A 7,570-nucleotide genomic window follows, 5' to 3' on the forward strand; every position below is an offset into this window, starting at 1 on the left:
TCACTTCGTATAAAAACCTCTAGGCCCACTCATGTTGCTACAAATGGTATTATTTCATTCTTTTTATGAGTGAGTAATATTCTATTGTATATATGTATCACATTTTCTTTATCTATTCCTCTGTCGATGGACATTTAGGTTGCTTCCATGTCTTGGTTATTGTAAATAGTGATGCAATAAACATTGGGGTGCATGTGTGTTTTCTGAGGGTAATTTTCTCCAGATATATGCCCAGGAGTGGGATTGCTGGATCACATGGTAGATCTGTTTTTGTTTTTTTTAGGAACCTCCATACTGTTATCCGTACTGGCTGTGTCAATTTACATTCCCACCAACAGTGTAGGAGGGTTCCCTTTTCTCCATACCCTCTCCAGCATTTATTATTTGTAGACTTTTTGATGATGGCCATTCTGAGCAGTGTGAAATGATAACCCCTTGTAGTTTTGATATGCATTTCTCTAACAGTAGTGACACTGAACATCTTTTCATGTATTTTTTGACCATCTGTATGTCTTTGGAGAAATGTCTGTTTAGATCTTCTGTTCATTTTTTGATTGGGTTGTTTTTTGCTTTAGAGCTGCATGAGCTGCTTGTATATTTTGGAGATTAATCCCTTGCATTATTTGCAAATATTTTCCCCATTCTGTGGGTTATCTTTTCATTTTGTTTATAGTTTCCTTTGCTGTGCAAAAGCTTATAAGTTTAATGAGGTCCCATTTGTTTATTTTTGTTTTTATTTTTATTACTCTAAGATCCAAAAATATATTGCTGCAATTTATGTTTTATAGTATCCAGTCTTACATTTAAGTCTTTAGTCCATCTTGCATTTATTTTTGTGCATGCTATTAGAGAATTCTCATTTCTTTCTTGTACATGCAGCTGTCCAGTTTTCCCAGCACAACTTATTGAAGAGACTTCTTTTTTTCTCCATTGTATATTCTTGCCTCCTTTGTCATGAATTAATTGACCATTGTTGTTCAGTTGCTAAATCATGTCCAACTCTTTGCAACCTGATGGACTGCAGCATGCGAGGCTTTCCTGTCCTTCACTATCTCCGTGAGTTTGCTCAAACTCATGCCCATTGTGTCAGTGATGCCATCCAACCATCTCATCATCTGTTGCCCCCTTTTCCTGTCACCCTCAATTTTCCCCAGCATCTGGGCCTTTTCCAGAGTCAGCTCTTTGCATCAGGTGGACAAAAGACTGGAGCTTCTGCTTCAGCATCAGTCCTTCCAATGAATATTCAAGGTTGATTTCCTTTAGGATTAACTGGTTTGATCTCCTTACTGTCCAAGGGAATTGAGTCTTCTCCAGCTACACAGTTCAAAAACATCAATTCTTCAATGCTCAGCCTTCTTTGTGCTCCAACTCTCACATCCATACATGACTAGTGGAAAAACCATAGCTTCGACTATAGGGACCTTTGTTGGCAAAGTAATGTCTCTGCTTTTTAATACATTGTCTAAGTGTGTCATAGCTTTTTTCCAAGGAGCAAGTGTCTTTTAATTTTTTGGCTGCAGTGATCATCCACAGTAATTTTGGAGCCCAAGAAAATAAAATCTGTCACTATTTCCACTTTTCCCCCTTCTGTTTGCCATGAAGTGATGGGACTGGATGCCATAATTGACCATAGGTTCAGGGGTTTATTTCTGAGCTTTCTATCCTATTCCATTGTAAGTCTGTCTTTGTGCCAGTGCAACATTGTTTTGATTACTATGCCTTATAGTATAGTCTGAAATCAGGAGGCCTGAGTCAGGGAGCCTGATTCCTAGAACTCCATTTTTTGTTTCTCAAGATACCTTTGGCTATTTGGGGTCTTTTATGTTTCCACACAAATTTTAAGATTTTTGTTCTAGATCTGCAGAAAATGGCATTGGTAATTTGATAGGAATTGCATTGAATCTGTATATTACCTTGGGTAGTATAATCATTTTGGCAATATTGATTCTTCTAATCTAAGAAAATGATATATCTTTCCATATGTTTGTGTCATGATTTCTTTCATCTTATAGTGTCTTATAGTTTTCAGAGTACAGGTCTTGGAACTGTTCTGTTTTGAGTGTAGTGGTTACAGAAATCGCTGCTGCTACTGCTGCTAAGTCGCTTCAGTCGTGTCCAACTCTGTGTGACCCCATAGACGGAGGCCCACCAGGCTCCCCGTCCATGGGATTTTCCAGGCAAGAGTACTTGAGTGGGGTGCCATTGCCTTCTCCGACAGAAATCTCTACTTAGAATCAAATTCCAAAGAACTACTAACTACTACTATACATAGCAGTACATGTAGAGACTGATAAAAATTGAATAATAATGTTTGTAATCTGGTTAGCACCATTGTACCAATGTCAGTTTCCTGATTTTGCTATTTTTGTTAAGCCAAAAAGTAAATATTATTTAGGAAGAACGAATGTTAAGAATGTTACAAAAAATTGGAAAACTTGTAAGCATCACAAAATCTGGAATTATAGCATAATATAGTTTTTGTATAGTCATATAAGATATCATCATGGGGAAAACTGAGTGAAGGGTTTATGAGACCCCATGCAATATATATGGCAACTTCCTATATGAATCTACAGTCTTTGAATATTATATTAATTTATAATTATTTTAAAATAAAAGGTTAAAAATAAGTAGATGTGTATGTAACAAGTTATCGGGATACATATAAAAGTTCCTGAGCATTTTACTTGGCAAACTCTATTCTTCACTAGTCTAAATGCTTTGCCAAAGGCCACCTTCATTTTCCCAGAAACTCATTTATTTGCAATGAACAGTTTTAAAACCTTTAATGAAAAGACCTCTGGAAAATTATGATGTGATAACTAGTACTCAGAAGTCCCATTTAGGAACATGTTAGGTATATAATCATTACTTTCAATGGGGTGTCATCCTGGAATTTCTTGTTTTTATGGATACCCACTCTAGTACCCTTGCCTGGAAAATCCCATGGACGGAGGAACGTGGTAGGTTACAGTCCATGGGGTCGCAGAGTTGGACGCGACTGAGCGATTTCACTTTCACTTTCATTATCAATAGAGGGCTTCCCTGGTGGCTCAGTGGTAAAGAATCCACCTGCAATGCAGGAGCCGCAAGAGATGTGGGTTCAATCCCTGGGTCGGGAAGATCTCCTGGAGGAGGGTATGGTAACCCACTCCACTATTCTTGCCTGAAGAATCCCAGGGACAAAGGATCCTGGCGCATGGGTGCAAAGAGTCAGACACAACTGAAGCAACTCAACCTGCACGCATTGTTAATAGAAAAATACCTCCACTCTAAGATCTTTTCAACCTCGTGATATTAAACTACTGAAATGGGTAAAGGAAAGTGTGAGAGGACACTTGGAAATCACATGTTTATTGATACAGGAAATCACGCGCGCACACACACACACACACACACACACACTCCTACTAAATTGATTGGATTTGTTGTCAACTCTCTTCCTATAATTTCCATCAACTATTGAGCAGTTTCAGTCATCAAAACACCTGGAAACAATGGGCCAATTGTCTCTTGCATCTAGACTAGATGGTGATTTGCACTAGAGTTAGGCCCAAGTTACATAAGAATGTATATTTATTGATCCTTTGGCTAAATTTGAAGTAAATAAGCCCATGGACTCACTTAGACTGCACCTAAGTTTGTGAATGTTTGTGACTTGACATTGTAACATTTCTTCCAGAAGAAGCAAGACCTGGGAACAGGAGCAGAACAACATTCAGTGCAGTCTCATGGCAGTAATTCCAGCCCTATTAACTTAAGCACTCTTAATACTTGAAAAACAGCAAAGCTACCTTTTTTAATGGAAAATTCAAAACTTTAATTTCAAAACAGGAAATATTCTTGAAGTGGCTACCAAAAATATCATAGAATTTCATAATATAGGGTAATATATGTATTGTATCAACTGTTTAATCAAACAAACAAAAGTGTGAAGAAAATTGCATCAACAAGGTTTATCTTATTCTTTTGGTATTTCGATCAAAATTGCCAGTAGACAGGAAAAATGGATAGAAGAGTTTTATTCACATTCTAAGTATGACTATTTATCCTATGTGAGTGAAAACAGTATTCCTACTATATACACATTTAGTTCAATTCTGAGTTACACAGGAAATAGATGTCTAACAATTGTCATTTAACTGAGACTCTAAGAGAGGCAAGGAAAGCCAAGAAAAATCGAGAGAAAAGAATCAAAGACCAATAGCTGTTAACTTTAGTTATATATGAGAACGTTTAGATACAAAACATTATGCAGTTAATAGCTATATGAGTTCCTTTGACCTCAAAGTCTATGCATGATGGTCCAAGACCTAGGGAGAGACTGAGAGATGAGAGGATGTGGAGACAGATTTTGAGGACAGTGAGATTGTGTATAAAATAGCTCTCACATCAGCTATATGCAGATAATCAAATGGTATGAAAGGTTTCAAGTGTGAGAAGCACTATGTTTTTCATTTGATCAAATCAATAAACCAATCAAATTCATTTGATGACTTCTTCATCTTCCAAATTACCCCACTGCTTTCTTTGTGTTTAGGATTATAACACTGGGCTCAGGTATTCTTCCTCCCATGACCTCCCTTCCTCTAGCTCAGACACACACCCACAACCCCCCACACACACACACATGTTCTAAGCATGTGCTGTGCCCATATATGCCTCCATTACATTTAGAACTGGATTACACATGCAGGAAAGGGAAGGGCATTTATGTAACCTCATCTCTTCTCTCTGTAACAACTTAAGCCAACACTGTCTTTGGCGATATGTTTCTCAGATCCCTGTGAATTTATTTTTCCATCAGATACCCTCTACACTCCACAGACATTTCATAATGCTTCCTTAAGGAAAAGGAAAATGAAGCCATGATGATAATGAAGTCTTTATCAAGGCAAGAGAACAAATTAGTGTTACTTCTGTCCTGGGAAAGATTCCTGTCAACCTTGAAAGTGTCTCCTGACTTATGACTGTAAGTGTGGAGCAAGTATGAGCTTGTCTTCAAGAACAGAAATTTCTAAACCAGAGCTCAGCTTTAAATATCACTTCCATTGAGCGCAGCAGCACAGAAGGCATCAGATAGAAGCAAGTTCTCTGGTAACATACACCAGGACTACAACAGCCTCGACCTTTGGTTCTGATGTGAGCTAAGTGAAAACAGGACGGTGGTAATTTTTTGACTGTAGAAGGGAACACTGGGATCCTTGATGTGGATACCCAGATTATGCAGAATACCTCTTATTCAAAGTTCTGCTGAGTTTAACGTGTCTTGGAACTCGTGAATCCACAGAACTGACACGCCTCTGAGATAGATTTACTGCATAAGTATCTGGAATCAGAGCATAAGAAACAATGGAGACCGGGGCCAACTGTTTCAGAGACTCTTTAGACGTAAAAGATATGATTCTTATAGTCTTGTGTTCTGCACAGAACAAGTAACTGAATGATTTCCTACCCTTTAGTGGCCTTCATTTAAACCAAGGAAACTAACCCACTTTGGGGAGAAGCTGTAAGAAGAGTAAGAGCAGTTAAATGAGAGAAGAGAACTAATCTTGAGGAGGGCAAAGAAAATGGAACACAGCCAGAGGAACGCGAAGATGGTTTCTGTATGAGCATAAGGTATGCAGTCAAAAGGCTGTAGGATCAGGCCAATCTGCGACCTGGAGGAGCTTCCAGAAAAGTAAAGGAAAGAGTGAGGAGAGTATCTAAGGACAAGAGAAAGGGCTGTAGGTATGACCTTGTCACTTGTCTGCCCAGCTCTGCTTAAAGTTCTCAACATGGCCCCTATTTTTATTCCACAAGAAAATATGCTTCCAGAAATCTATTGTTACAGAGCATACAAACATAAGAGTCCAGGGGAATGGGAGGGTTCAGTATCTAAGGAAATCCAACAAAGAAACTATCAGATGACTCAAATTTTTCTCAGCATTATGAAGATACCCTCAAACTATCCTGATGCAAGTGTCTCCCTTGTTCAAGGTGCTATATGGTATGAAACTGAACACACACACACACACACAGAGCCTAGCTCCAAGATGACCAGATGTCCCCCAAACTTTGCTGGAACCACAAAAATGTAGAAACTTCTATTAAGCTTGTTGTTGATGATGATGGTGCCAAGGCTGTGGAAGAAAATAGTCTACAATAATAAAGTTTTAAAAAGTTAAAATAAAGTTTAAAGTTAAAAAGTTTTTGCAGCTTTAGGGTAAAGGAGAAGAGAAAAAAGACCCTACTCTTCCGAGTGTCCTCGGCTGGCCCAGTCACTATTAAGATGATCATCCTAGTTGTTCTGGGTCGTTCAGTCACCACGTCATGTCTGACTCTTCGCGACCCCATGGACTGCAGCAAACCAGGCTTCCCTGTCCTTCAGTATCTCCCAGAGTTTGCCCAAGTACATTGAATCAGTGATGCCATCATAGTTATTGATGACAATCATCATAGTTATTAACCATTTATTGAATGATAGCTACGTAATTTTTAAACTCAACACCTGATCAAAATGTGCTGATTCACTTAACCCTTAATACTGTTCTTTTAACTTTTTTCTCAGATAGTAAGGAATCTGCCTGGGTTCAATCCCTGGGTCAGGAAGATCCCCTGGAGAAGGGAATGGCTTCCCACTCCAGTATTCTTGCCTGGAGAATTCGATGGACAGAGGAGTGTGGTGGGCTACAATCTATGGGGTCACAAAGAGTCGGACACAACTGAGCAACTTTCATCTCATTTTAACTTTTTTCTTTGAATTTAGATACTTACCAAAAGATACATAAGACCTGGGGAATTTCTGGAGAAATCAAATTCCTCCATAAAAGATAAACAAATGAAAGAACAAACAAAGCAGCTGAGAGGACTAACCGCATGACTTGTATGTCTTCATTCGTCAGACATTTATGGGGCTGCTGCTCTATACCAGGCTTGTGCAGCACTGGAGATATCGCCATGCACAACACCCCGAAGCTTATATGCCAGTGAGGAAAGACAGGTTTATTCATTTCTTAAGACTGCTGCAACAAGTTATTACAAACTGGGTGCTTTAACACAGCAAAACTTTATTCTCACAGTTCTGGGGACGAGGAGTCCAAAATCCAGATGTCAACAGGCAGCTCACCCTGTGAAGGCTCTGATTATTGTTATCACCTAATTTTTTAAATGGGGCTTCCCTAGTGGCTCAGACAGTAAAGAATCTGCCAGCAATGCAGGGAGACCCAGGTTCGATCCCTGGGTTGTGAAGATCCCCTGGAAAAGGAAATGACAACCCACTCCAGTATTCTTGCCTGAGAAATACCACGGGCAGAGGAGCTAGATATAGTCTTACCATACAAAACCAGTTTACAATTCCTTCAGAAAATAAGTTACATGTGTATATTATACTCTTTTTTTTAATCTAAAGCCGTTTCTGCTCAAACTTGAAGAGAAAAGCAGCATTTGAATTTACTTTTGTTCTCAACACAGTCATCATTAAACAACAGGAAACTTAGTTTTCCCTAAGCACATGCAGGAGGCTTCCCAGATGACTCAATGGTAAAGAATCTGCCTGCCAAGCAGGAGATGCTGGTTCGATCCCTGGAGA

The sequence above is a fragment of the Dama dama genome, chromosome 30 (genome assembly GCF_033118175.1).
Source record: "Dama dama isolate Ldn47 chromosome 30, ASM3311817v1, whole genome shotgun sequence".
NCBI classification, from domain to species: Eukaryota; Metazoa; Chordata; class Mammalia; order Artiodactyla; family Cervidae; genus Dama; species Dama dama.